The sequence below is a fragment of the Dinoponera quadriceps genome, unplaced genomic scaffold (genome assembly GCF_001313825.1).
Source record: "Dinoponera quadriceps isolate SergipeBrazil2010 unplaced genomic scaffold, ASM131382v1 scaffold192, whole genome shotgun sequence".
NCBI lineage: Eukaryota > Metazoa > Arthropoda > Insecta > Hymenoptera > Formicidae > Dinoponera > Dinoponera quadriceps.
The window spans coordinates 45,914-60,928 of NW_014554324.1; the positions used below are offsets into that span (position 1 = coordinate 45,914).

General features: G+C 41.2%; 1 protein-coding gene across 3 annotated transcripts in view; it reads left to right on the plus strand.

Annotated features, from left to right (window-relative positions):
* Positions 1-15,015, plus strand: part of LOC106746836 (cadherin-87A) — a 223,162-nt gene that overhangs the window by 3,789 nt on the left and 204,358 nt on the right. The window lies entirely within an intron of this gene.

Genomic DNA, 15,015 nt, shown 5'->3' on the forward strand with positions numbered 1-15,015 from the left:
GCTTTGCGTCAATGAGATTTCTTTCCCGTTACCGTCATTCGCGTTTGATAATACCGAGAGTGACGAAATATTTCAGACTTTCTGTTCGATTCGTGGATTAATGCATGTAAGCGAACCAAGGTCGGTATTCATAGTCAGATTTTATATATAAGTCCGTCTTAAGTTCACCTTCCGATGCTTCTGCTAATGAAATGAGCCGTATGAGCAGAATCTGAAGATGAACTCAAGGCGGTTTTAAATATGAGATCTGACTGTGTGAATACCGGCCTATAAATGTAGAAAATGAATGTAAATCTTAACAAAGATAAGGTTTGTTTTCATTAAAAATACGGCATGCATAAATCACATATACGCTTCTTTCTGTGGTACAAGTTAATAAAAAAAGGAATATCTGTTTAATTTATATATCAGCAATCTGTGATATTGAACAGCGGAATGGCGGAACCAATTTATTTCGACGTGAGGAAAAAGCAGTGGGAGGTAAAAATTTCACACGATTTTTCGCTCATGGCATTACAATTCAGTATGAAGTACAGAGTCAAAGAATCCAAGTTTTTAATTAAAATTTTACTAAAGCAAACTTTCCGCCTGATGTTAGTCACAGAAACGTAATATTGATAATCATTTCGTTCCCCGAAATTCAGTTCGTGAAAAGTTCCGGCTTTTTAGTTGTTTATAATAAAAAAATTATTTAGCGCCTCGACATTTTTGCACAACGCAAAAATTGATTTTAAATCGGGCGGGGAATCTATGGGTTAAATCATAATGCGGGGGAAGTGGAATATCCCGCATATAGAATGATATCGACTCGCTTCTATAATTGGGACGCGAGCGATATTTTTCGATAATTAAAAATACCGGTAAATATACATCGTCGAAACGAAAAGTAGAATATGTGAAGGATTTGCTCGTTTTAGCCGCGATTTATTGCCTTACACTAAGAGAAATTCCACTAAAATTCTAGTCATCTTTGACCTCAACTGTATCTTCTTCCGGTTTTAATCCAAAAAAATAATAATAGCAATATGCACACTATTAGAAAAACTTCATAATTAGGTTGTGAAGTTATGGAAATTAAAACCAAATTGATATTACATTCACTAACCAAATTGATATTACATTTAATAGCCAAAATGATATTACATTTAATAGCCAAAATGATATCACGTTTGATAACGCATAGTTATGAAAAGATATTCTGAATCTACTTTTCATAATAATGCTGTAGCAATTTAGAATATGAGATTTAATGAGTGAACATTAGAGGGAAATACGTCACAACTGATGTACTTCACTAATATTTACAATTAACGGTTTATCGTTGTCAAATCATATATCAACAATCATACTGTGTATTATCAAATGTTACAGCAGTTCTAATATATCATAATGTGTTATAGTGTGTCATAATTGAATATGCAAACTAAACAAATTATGTAATATAGGATGAATGAATATTAAATTTCATATTTGTCCTTTAAATTTATAGAAAGTATGAAACATCATAATTATACTATGATCACATTGATATTATGAAAATTATGAAAGGTTATACATTTTAATATAAAAATTCTTAAATTTTTATTATCACAAATGTTGTTATTTTTAAGAACTGTTTTAACATTGCATGTAAGATTATTATCACTGATACTGTAATAACATTATTAGAGAAAATATTTCTCCTGACTATAATTGTTTTGCTTATACGATTAGAGTTATAAATACCATTAAGTTTTTTTCTCAGCATAAGACGAAACATATCGATGTTGGTATTTTTCCACAAAAAAAAGGTGAATTTGTTCAAAAATTCCATTAACAACAGCTGTGAGATGGCAGATGGATTCGGGAAGGGAAACTTGTGCTATGAGTGCATATATATACATCGAAATTTTCAGATATACACGCCCTTTTTTTACAGGTCTCTACTTTTACGCTTCAGGCGCCGAAATATTCGGCCCTGAACTCTATGTTGCGTTACATTCGTGTTCATAAAACCTCCTCGGCAGTGCGAAGCCTGTTTCCCTACTTGTATCCTGGATATTAATATTTATCTACCGTTTAATTTCGCGGAGCGGAAAAAAGGAAGAATTTATAAAAAATTGGACGTACGTATATATACGTGTAGATATAGTTGAGACTCGCGCCGGCGCGAAGTTGGTACGGGTAGAGACGAAAAATACAATCCTTCCTACGCGATGCGTATATTTTTGTGCGTGTAACGACTAATAATTGAAATACGCTCGAAAAACCTTTGACATTAACGATGACCGTTATGCATGTTTCAATGATATTCAGTAATAAATGCGATATTTTCTTCATTAAAAATGTCACCATGTTCCTTCCTTTTCACGGACATTGCGATATAAATTGCAATATAAAGGAATATGATATATATTTGTTTTGCATTGTAACGTTTTATCGTTACTTTTTTTTTTTTGCGTAATCCGTTATTTTCCCTCTGTCTCGCTTCTAGCTATTTTTCCTTCGCTCTCTCGCTTCATGTACAAGGTGTTCCAGAATTTTTCGGCCAAACGTCATCGGTAGATTTCACGAATAAGAAAAATGTATGAATTTTTAATATGTCGTGCGGCGTTATTATGCATGACGAGAGTTTATCGATTCACGGACTAAAGGGCTCGCGAATATCGGATAAATCTAATAAGACGGTTAACATTAGTAACAGCTAATAGAAGAAACGTCGGAACCACTCGTTAATTGTTCGTTGTCATGCGACAGCTCCGTGCGATATTGTTGACAGTTCGTTACACATCGCGCTCGATATCCTGCAGTATTTTCACATGACTATTTGAGTGTGCGCGATATACTAGCTATTCACATCTAAATGCGACTTGATCACCGAAGGCTTTCGATGCAAAAATATTTATATATTTTTTCTCGCTCTCCTTCCTTGTTCTCTCTCTCTTTTTCTCTCTCTCTATTGGCTTTATGTTTCTTAAAAGCTTAACAGATTCCTTTGAGATGCGTAATGCGATTGCAGAGTATAATCTTCACGACGACAAGTTTTAACCGCGAATGCGCTATCCCGATCTACGGAACGAAAGAAACTTTTCACAAAGCGTGTGCACCTGCTGCTGCACAACAAAATTCTGTTTACACGCGGCCGACGGGTATAATATTGTTAACGCGAAATTTCACGATCCGGTTTCACGAACGCCTTACTCAATTCGATTTGTTCCCTCGCACGTGGACGTAACACCCTCGCCGGCAGCAATTACGAAACTCGCGGTCTAAGTTCACTTCGCGAGTAGTCGTGATAATGAACCGGGATCACCGTGTGGTCCCCAGCAAGCAACAACATTGTGTACCGGCCGCCGTTTGGCGAGATATCGTGCGTTAACCCTTGAAAATAGCGACGGAAGGCGCCATAAAAATGTCCCTACTCTCTCTCTCTCTCTCTCTCTCTCGGAATTGATATTTCGCCCGAGCCGAAATTTCGGCTCTGTGTTATAAACCTTTAATGCTACGACACAGGAGCTAAAATAGCAAAATAGGTCTACACGCAATTTAAATTTTGATGATATAATTTATTCCTACTTTGATCCTGACGATGTCTTAAGTTTCCGTCTTCGTAGTTTCAGCGTGAAAATGAATTGTTCGGGGTAGCTTTAAAATTAAATCTGTAGAATTAAATGTACAAAAGAGAAGTTACTAAGCGTGAATAAAAGTAGTTTATACGTTTATAAATATATAAGTTGTTTTTTTAAGAACCGTCCAGTCCATTTTAGGAGTTAATTTTTGAGATCATTTTATGAGGAAAAGTTCATATGTTTATTCCTTCATAAAATGACTTGAAAAGTCAACTCCCGAACTATTGGACGGTACTTAAGAGACACTCTGTCTTTGCTTCATTAATTTATTCGCTACGACGGTATAAAATTTGACGTCCCTCTATTAATTATTTTTCCCCATGTGGGGGCTATCTAAATAGACGCAAACTATCTTTAAGAGCGTCAAAATAATATGAAAATTTCGACGTATTCGGGTATTCTGGCGAGGTTCTCGGAAAGGAAAAATATCCACATATAATTACTGTATAATTTCCCAACTTTTAGTTATACGTTAATTATATACGGATATTCTTTCTATGTATTTTTAATCCTTCAACCCTTCGCGAGCACGGATTCTTCGACATCAGAATCGACGTCAAGGAAATCGTCGGCGAACCTTCGAATATTGTTCAGCGCTCACGAGCGCGCACCTTTCGAAGCCGAATCGATCGAAACGGAGGTGATAATCCGAAAGGGACTTGGTTCAGCGAATATAATCCGGCCACGCCGAAATATTCTGGCCGATATCTATTATCGTCTGCCTTGTCGATCGGATCGACACGAAGTTTACCGTTGTCGCGATGCGAAATAACCGAATAACTTCTTCCGATCGTTGACATCCATTCCTACGGATCCTTTCAGTTATTGCATTAGCAGAGCAAGATCAGAATTTGTTAATTCAACGGCATTCGTTCAGCGACTTTTATCAAGTGAAGATAATACGATATTCGACATGATTTTTATTAATAGTCATTAATAAAAACCACATTTATACAACTTTCTCGTGACATTTTTTGCAATTTTGTCATTGAGAGTAGCACAATAGTAATAATATTTTCGACTCTTTATTTAAAATATAACTTTTAAGCAGTTAAAATATAAAAAAAAGCCTATATTTTTAGCTTACCTTTTGATTTATTTTCGCGTAAAATTACCCCCTTTCGGTTTACACCTACAGTTCTCACGCCGGTTCTAACAGCCTCGTACTTCCAACGTACCTCCACATTAAAGCCAACTTTCCGAGTTCGCAACATTCGTTCGAGCGTTCCGCGCATACACGGCATGAACGAGGAGTGTCTTTCGCGAGACGCCAATTCGTTTGGTATTTTAAGGGTTGCCGTAGCGTTGCAACGAGCGTAAACATGGTTCTCTCGGTCGCACGCGGGCCCAGCCGGCGTCGTCGTGCTTCGTAATTAGGTGAAACAACGCGAGAGCGTATCGCTCGAGCGCGCTCTCACTGTTTTTCGACGCGAGCGCGCACCCGCGCACCGACCGACCGGATTTTACATTTTATACGAAGGCATCAATATTTACCCGCTCGTATTTCGGCGGCATGCGCGACCGAGGTAAAAGCGAAGTTACACACGGTTGTTGCAGCCGTGTGTGTTGTGTGTGAAGTTAAACACGGTTGTCGCAACTGTGTGTGCGTGCGTGTGTGTGCACGCGCGCGCAATATTCGTGCTGCGCTCGTTGTGTTTGCCGATCGCGTCCCCGTTTACTGCCCATTGATTCTGAAACACGTGTAACGGCAACCGGCGAGGGTTACACACTGGCCGATTCTCGATTCTTGAGCAACGGCGCGACTACGCGAGAACTACGCAAATACCACGGGTCGACAATGGCGTGATATTTTTTCGATCCCCGGCATTCGGCATTCGAGACCGCGTTCGAGCGCCGGACGCTCGACGGACATTGTTTAGGCGCCTGGCTGCGTGGAATTTTCCATCGCGAGCTATCCGGCTGTCCTGCGATTTCGGCCATTTCCGCGAAAGCGAATTTTAAACCGATTTTTGACCCGACGTCTCGAATTAACGCTCCGCCGGTCGAGCATGACGGATTTGCAATTCGGATCTTTCGCGCTCAAACAAGACGCGGAAGAGTAATGTGTAAATACCGAGAGAGAGGGGGAGGGGGGATATTTACGGCAGTTTCCTTCGTGCGAAATTCCTTTTGACTTTACAATGTTTCGTGACAATGCAGCGATAGAGACTGTCGGTACAGTTCATCTCGTTAAGGAACAAATGGTAAATTTTTCAATAATAAACTTTCATTTCTAAATAAACTGTAAATTCTGTAGTAAATATTTACACACAATACATAACAATTTCTCTCTCTTCTCTGTTTCTCTCTTTCATTATTTTTCCATTACATTGTCCCCCTCCCCCCTCTCTCTCTCTCTTTCTCTCTCTTAACTCCTCTTTATTCTTCCTTAAAAGACAAAAGTGTAAAATGTTTCTAGCAAATTGAGAAAGAAGATCCCGAGTTTGCTGAACAGAAAATCCAGCAACAGCCATTTTTGCAAATACGAGTTATCACTTCTTAGCTATCGATATGGCAGACATTATTCTTGCATCATGATTGATGTGATTTTTCGCGCGTAAAATTACCAGTATGTGTCTCGAAGAGCGTTATTTAAGCAGGTCTGCAAACCTCGTTGTTTTTTTGCACGAACGTCTGGCCTAACGATTGCGTATCTATTGCGGGAACATGTGAAAGTTAGCGTGCGAATTAAAAACGGAGCGAAGTCGGAAGTGGGACGCGCTCATTCGTCCATTCGTACGTTTCATCCGCGGCGTTCGTGAAGGAAGCCGCATGTCGCGGGTCTGATGTCTTTTTGAAACCGTGCAGGGGAACTGCTTTCCGGGAGAAATGCTCCGGCGCAGCCACCGGGCAATAATCGTTCTCGGGGAAGAATACTTCGAGCGGAAAGTTCCCGGCACATTTTTCATTAAGCTCGGGAATCCTCGGATTTAATTGAAACCGAATATCACGGCGGAGTCTGAAATTTCGCGCTTCTTTGGATTTTTTACCGAACGATGCGCGCTTTCTGACGTGTCAATGAAATTTCGCGGACACGTGTCGTTGAGCGCCGTTTTCATTCGAGCACGTGGCGATAGTTCCTTCGTAAAGCTAACACAACCGGGAAAATTTATCGTACGAAGTGATCGCAATGTCTAACGCACGGAACGAAAAGTATGTTATACTTCTTTCCACAGATATTTTCTTCTCAATTGTACTATATTGTCCTTTTATTTGTTTACGATAAAATTCGCTATATAGTATATGGAAACATGGGAATAAAAAAATTTGTCACATCGCGAGCGGTTTCTCCAAATTCCCGAGGCTCGTATCAATTCGTATCGACGCATAATTGATTTTAGCGCATAATTATGAAGAAGAAAAAATCAGAAATTTAAATTCTCTCCTCTTACGATGCAATATTTTGCAATAATTAACCCTTTGGGTACATTTGACGAGTGAGACTCGTCATCTGCTTACTTGGGCATAAAATGTATTACTTTTACATATTAATCCATATAGCGACAAATTAAATCCGTCCCATAGGCATAAAAATCTTCAAATAATTCAGTACTCAAAGGGTTAATTTTCTGCTTTCGCTATAATTTTTATTTGTTCTACGTTTCGCCGTATAATTTGAAGTTCATCTCTCTCTCCCTCTCTCTCGGTTTCGCTATGACGCAAGTCGTTAGGAGAGCCCACACGCGGTCGGCAAAAAACAAACCTCATATTTCGCGTTACGTGCGTTACCGTTGGATGATTTCGTCGGCGGGCCGATCATTGCTTCCATTTCAATCTATCCGGAACTCGTAATACGAAGCGAGTCGGCAAATTCCGCGTACACCGAATAGCGGTACTCGGCACGCAAGGTCGGCCGATCGTCATCATCGTGGCGAGCACCGGCGAACGCCGCGGTGAAAGTCGATTCCGCAGCAGAGAAGGGATCCGTCGGCATGCCGCGTTCATGCAGGAATGAGCATGGGTTCGTTCTCGGAACGAAAGTCCCCGGATCGCGGGTCGGGAAACTTCAACCTCAACGGCCCGTCGCTTTGAGACTGAAAAGCAGCGAATTTTTCGAGTTTTCCGAGCGCAAAGTTTGCTCGTCCAGTCTGGAAATTCCACTGCGCGAAAAGAATTATAGTGTGCCTATTGTCATTATTATTATTACTATTATTATTATTACCATTATATAACGTTCGAATTATATATCATTATCTCGCGATCTTTCAAATATGATTGTTAGAAATTTTTAAGTAGACAGGTTGCATTGTAGATAAATTGCATTGCACAATACATTTCGCTGCTGGACATTCGCTATACACTACGAAAACAATTTATTATACTTTTAATTTATATTATTATATTTATGTTGTTATATTTTTCACTATAATCGTATAAGTGAAAGAATTATAAGCAGAATAACTATTTCTCTAATAAGTATTATTATATCAGTGATAATTATCTTACATGCAAATTGCCACTACTATTTTTTGGGTTGAAGTCAGATACGCAAATATGGTTGAGGCCGGAAATGGTTATAATTTTAGTGAGTTTTCTCTCAGTATATATCGAAAATAGCTGCATTGCCACCATACTATTTCCCGAACTTTTGCGAGGTCAATTTCGATCGTTAATTGTTAATACCGGTAAAAACTAATTAATCTCTTCGCGATAAAGCTTTGTGAAACCACGGGATATCAGTGGTCTCTTTCGCTGCGTTGATTGCTAAATATTTTTCGTAATAAACGGAAATTGGAAAGTTCATGCCGACAGGGCGGGCTTTTTACGCGGGGAATATTTTACATCGCAAAATTATTTAACGAACGGGACAAGTAAAATTATCTTTATGAGAAAGGAGCTCTTTTTCAATTATCCAAATTGCATAAATCTCGACGAAGCTACGTCTATTGAAAATACTTTTTAAAACACAAGACGTTGAATCAAGCTGATAAACTGCTCTATCACTGCCAACGCTGACGTTTTGCGTTATGCTTTAAATTGCGTCCAAAATAGTAGTTACAAATTCAGTTAGTCAGTCGCGAGAAATCGCGACAGGTATAAATCTAACTTTCGGCTTTCTCAAACACACTCGTATTACAATACACATTTAAATTCTTCTGTCCCCTTTTATTAAAAATTCTATTGTATTTTTTAATAAAAATATCCATATGTTGGCCCATATGGTGTGTCAGTCAGATATATCGACCGCAACATTTAGAGTGCTCAGTTACACAAACGGTTCTTTTTTTTTTGCAGGTTCATTCGCTTTTGTTTTCGAATAATCGAATTGAATCGCCGCAATTTTTCGATTGCCCCCCTCTGAGCGGTTGTCTATGAATTTGACCTACTACATTCCGCTCGTCATTAAGATAACCGTCAGTCTCATGTCTTCGTCAGGCTAATCAAACAATGTGTCAGGTTGATTATATTGCTGAAACAGGCATTTGATCGTCGCGATTACGGGGAGTTGCAAACGATCCTGCGTGACAGATAGACTCGTATATCTCGCATAGTATGTTCGATATGTAAGAAGCACGATTATTTTGCAGAATACAGAGGACACGATCTGATTTGTGTAAACATATCAAGTGTCTTAGACTGTCAGATGAAATGATTACCCCTTCCAAATAACGAAGGAATTTTTTAAACTTGACAATTCAAGACCAGGCAGTGAAAATGGATTTACACGGAAAGAAGAAGGTTGTATAATAATTACTACACTCGGATTGAGTATAAATATTACTCGAATGTAGCCTTTTTCCTCTCAGTGCGTTATTATTTTTACGATTTTTTAAGCAACTTCCGTTTATTTTGCGAAAGTGTGTAAAATAATAATAAGTAAGTCGCACGAAGGGAACAGAATCTGGCGGGACTTCGCGGGTGGTTATCGCGTCTCTTGTTACGATCAATTAGAGGATTTCACGTTCGAGCGTTTTCATGTACATAGAAACGGCGGCCGCGTCGCGTTTCGGCTTTCCCGGAACGGAAAGGCTCGCGAACTTGTAATCTCGTTAGGACGTAAAACAGAAAGTTTGCGACTTCATAAATTCAATCTCACACGCCCCCATACGCAGTCGTTATTAAATTAAGCGCGGGCATTCCTCGCCGGTCCGCTCTATCGATATTAGTTTGCGCCTGAAATGGAATTAATGCGAAAGTAATGCGCGACTCGAATTAGCGCATAATTGCGATACCTCGCAACTCCCTTCGCCGGAGAGAAGTATTTTCATCAATTTGGAAAATATACATTGTGCTTCCTCCGCGCGTGCGCGCACGCACGTACGCCCGACGTGCTTCCATAAATCTGGATATTTCGCTGGGAGATACGAGTGGCGTTTCGAAGATAATAAATTTGTACAAGTTTCAAGCGCTGCTGCACGTTTTCTGTGATTTCTCTGTGCAGATAAGCCTGGCTTGAGTTGAAGCTCTCTTCAGAATATGATTTTCCGTGTCTTGTCTATTATTAGCCGCTTGATAGCTCGGTATGCCACTATTTTTAACACGATGGAAAATCGCCTGTGCTAGTCAGCGTCAGATTGTCACGGTGCCGGCGCACCGGCGATATACCGTGCGGGCAACGTTAAACCGTTACTTCAACACGTCGTTTCACCTTTATCACAGATGAAAATACGCTTACGGCACCCTCTACGTGCGCGTGTGATGTACGCTTATCGTATCTCGACTTCCACGACACCAGTTCTTCCGTTATCTCATTGTATTGCCTTTTATCGGACGATGAATTTCTCGCGGAAGAGGAAGTCGCAGTGGGGAGTAAAATCGCTTTAATATCGGGCACAAATTTCGCGGTACTGAATTAAAACGAGAATAAAAACTGAGAAAGTCGCGGACTGATTCAAAATGTCGTCGAAGTAATGCAAATAGATCGATATAAGTCAAAATATATATGTAATTACGATATAAATAAAAAATTAGAGTAAATAATACAAATACATACACAGTAGTATAATCAATATAAATAAGAGATTAATGCGTACAAATCAGTCCTAAAAATCTAATCCTGGTTTCAATGAAGACATTACCGATCGATAGAATTTGTTTCATAATAGCTTTTTATCTTATTTATCAAAGTGCACGTGTCGCTGAGCGTGAAACGAAAATACCGAGGCGATTCGGAGCGCGGAAGAATCACAGAAAACCTGCAGCAGCAGTTTTGAAACTTCGCGCGAATTCGGAGCCGACTCGGTGTTATCGTCGGAAGTTCCAATTTTGCGTAACTCCGGCGCGAATATCGTCCGGAATTTGATATTCTCGCAGTTTCGCCCTATTTAAATCGCCGTATGCAGCATTCGCTTCATTAAATAGCGATGTTAGACACATTCGCGCACCGAATTCGATGAATACGCTTTTCGTATACCGACGTTCGCTTCCGCGAAAGTTTTCTGCCATGTACGAGATCCGATTCTAATTGTACGCGATAACGGCTGATCGACCGAGATCGATTCCCACGATTGCGTTTCCGTTATGAGGGATTCGCGGATTCGCCGGACGACCGGGTAAAAATGCACCAACAACACGGCTTATGAAGTTTGCGAGCGAGAGAGAGAGAGAAGAGGTGGGACGTTTTCTTTTTTTCAAATATTTGAAGAAAACTTTTCAACGCGAATAAAAACCCGTCAACTGGACTGTTTAATTTGTCGCTTGCAAAGTGTCACCGTTGCACGGAGAGAAAATAAGTGTTACGGTTTTATTTTTTAGCCAAGAATATATTCATATTCCCTCCTCTCTTCAATTGATTATCCCTCCGTGTTTCACATTTGAGGAGCCGAAATGTACTATCAACAAATTAGCATTGTCTTTGGCAAGATAAACTCTGTTGACGGGTATATCTCTGTACCGCTGCGCATAATAAAATGGAAATGGGAATTATAATAAAATTGAAAAGAATCCGTACGAAAAAAAAAGCTGCAATATTCTCTCCGTGTGACAGTGCCAATTCCATTCAAGGAAATAGTATTCGGATAGTTGCGTGTGGGACGAACATTTGAAACGAAACGTTTGAAACTCAAATTGTACCAGTGGTCGAGCTGGTCTCAATATATGCCGCCGGCGGACGTTCGCCATATCGAAAAAGCTGCGTCGTCGCGCTGTATGATCGGAAGCTTCTGGCTTCAGATGCAGGGGCATCCGGTAAATGATTTATGATACGATTCGCTCGACCGAACGGCTTGTCGGAGGCATTTTATAAGGCATATTACGCACATTACACGACATGTACACTTGGATTTTGATACGATTTTCGACACTTTTCGCAGTCTGCAGTGTGGATGATTTTAGTGGTCTAATGAGAGAGCTTAATTTATAGGAAATGATCGAAAACAAGTTCTCTTATTGAATCATCGGGATGAATCGGAAGAATAAAGTGTCCAGGTCGTACACAGTAAAAAATTTTGCGTTAAAAACTGAAATTTTGTGTTATTTAAACATGGGAAATGTGTTAAAAAGTACAGAGATATAATATTAAATGAACACATTCCTCCCGTGTTAAAGTAATACGAAATTTCAGTGGAGCATTTTTCACACAAAATGTTTTACCGTGTGTCACGTGAGCCTTACCGTTATCATTAAGTTTACTCGCACGATTTTCAACCTTAAGGCCTTTCTATTGAGTTGATGCAAAAATTCATTCTTCGTTTTTTTGATCAAAATGTATGTGTAACATTTATTTACTATAAGATACAATCAATCGATTTTAAACATGCCCTGTTTTCACCATTTAACCGCCATATTTCTGATCCCGCGCCAGTAGGATTCTGGCATATCCGAGCGAGGAACCGATTAAGAAACGGAGAACAAACTTTCGGCATAAACCCGATAAATTTGCTGGCTCGGTTGAAAACAGCTAATCACTGCTGTATATACCAGCTACGTTTCTAAATTGGCTGTGATAACGCCGGGCACAGATTTACGTCCGTGAGTTTGCGATCATCGTCGCGGCCAACGATGATTGCGGTGGATGAAGAAGACCACCTTTAACGCTTGTGTATGTCACGTCGGAAAACAAGTATCTCTCCGCCGAGTCGGGAGCACCTCACGCGGAAGTGACGAGGTGTGAGGTCAGGGTCCGCGCCGGAGGATACTCGCGAGTAGCGATGGCGTCGACACGCTCTCGCGCGCACGACGTATGAAGTGCTCGGCCGGCCCATCAAACTTTTGTAATAGGGAGACACTCCGACGCATCTCTTCCTGATTGCGAAGTCTTTCGAGCGCGTCGTCGTTGGGCAAATGAAATGGAATTGCTATCGCTTTTATTTATCGGAATGTTCCACACGGGACGTCCCGTGGGACCTTATTGTTACGATCCGGTACGATTTCCTAACACAATTATGGATTCTGCCTGGGAAATCTGTGCGGAATCGGGCTGGAGGTGCTGCGAGCGCGCGACTTTAAGCGGAATATCCAGGCAGATTTCTCAAGTGAACGATTGTCGGGCTCTTCGATTGAAGTCAAATAATACAGGATGAGGCAATAACTATATTATCGTCTTGAATATTGCCAAAGAACAGAAATTTATTAATTTACTAAATATTACTTATTAAATACTTATTAACGACGAGATGAAGATATTTTATTATCATATTATCTATGATATTATTATTCGAGCAAATTCCACCTGCCGGACGTTTTGCCGAAGATCTTTCCCGGTCTCCAGTTTATATTGGAATCTGACAATACGCATGAAACGCTTCGAGTAAATGAATATCGGGTCGGGGGCCGCCGCGCTACCTGCGAGAGATCTTCTACGCGTAGTAACGGCCGCCGCATGGTCGATGACCCAGAGGATGTACTAACGGATCGCGACCGAATAAAGAGAATCCCGAAGATGTCGCTTCGTATGTCTTCGGGCTACGCGACGAACTCGGCTTAGCGCTATATTGTCGCGGATTTGACGTCGAGTCTATTTTACTAGGCAAGGTAATCGTCGGATTTAGCAAACCGTTTTCCATTCTCCGCGGATGTTTAACTTGAGTTGATCTTCGACGGCAAATATGTCTCCCTTTGTTATCATAATATATTGCACACGCCGAGAGAATTATCCTAGCTTTTGCTCGTGCAGATTCTCCTCATTTTTGCCACGTTCTTTGGCAAAGCGGGAATATACGGTTGGTTAAAGTTTACCTTGCTGAAAAACGTGGCGAACTTTTCAATAGTGGACTTGAATTTCCCGACAAAAGAGTTTCTTAACGGTGGACTTCGGTTATTCGGCGGTGGATTTTGGTTACGATAGATTTCAATGTTTTAATAGCGCGCGGACTCTTGCCAAAATATAGGTAGTACAGATGGAACGGAAGGAAAATAAATTCAGGCACAATATCGGCATGTTGGTCAGTCGCAAAATTCTACGGTAACTTTTTACTGTAAAATTCTCTCCGTGCGCGCGCGCGCGCGCACGTCCACACATATGAATCGTTGTACGGTCATTTTATCAGAAAACAGAGGTCAAAGCTATTTAGCTTACAGGCATACCGCGCGCGTACGCAACTTTATCTCTTTGCGGCGGCGAAACGCGACGTTTCCGGACACGGTTTGCGCTTTGAAAAGCGCTTAATTCGTTATCCCCTATCACACTCAAACGTTATCGATACTCCCTCGAATCAGTTTTGCACACGCACACACGCATATTCGGCTCCCTTTGCGCTCGTTAAAATTCTTTGATCGGTCTGCGCCGTCAGCTCACCAATGTTGTTTACCTTTCCCGTGGCTGTTCCATTTCGCATCAACCTATCTCGATCCCCGGGCGCGTATACCTTCAACGTCTCCTTTCAACAGGAATTACATCGCTGCTGTCAGTTTAAAGGCGACTTAAGATGCTGCGCAGGGCCGCGCGCGGAAGGTTAATAACTCTTTTCCGTCGTGCCGCGTGATAGGAGCGATATTCTTCCACGCATGAAATAAGTGGAGTCTCTCTCTCCCTGTTATGCGCGTATATCTATTATGTGTACACATATATACTTCATTTTTGGTACATCCACTGTATGTCTACAACACCACGTAATGTACATAAGCGCTTCTGTCACGTACGTCGGGGAGTAGTCCTAACCACATATACGGACCTCCGAGCTGTGTACGGCCCATATATGCGCCGCTCGCTGCATTCCCCTATATCAGCTCTCTCTGTGCCGCCTCCCCCCCCCCCCCNCCCCCCTCTCTCTCTCTTCCCTCTTTCTCTTCCCTCCCTGGCGCATGTACACACATACATACACGTGTATATTCGCAACGTCAGCGCGTATTCTCGCGAGCTGGCACGTGCATCCACGGCAGTCATGCTGCTGCACTATTCGCTCTCGCTCTCTCACGCTAGCGTCGACGATCCCGTGTACCGTATGCCGCGCTCGCCCAAACAAGCCTAGGTGTTCGTACTCGGATGTGGAATAGGAGCGCGCAATGAGAGCGGCAGGTGGAGAAGCGG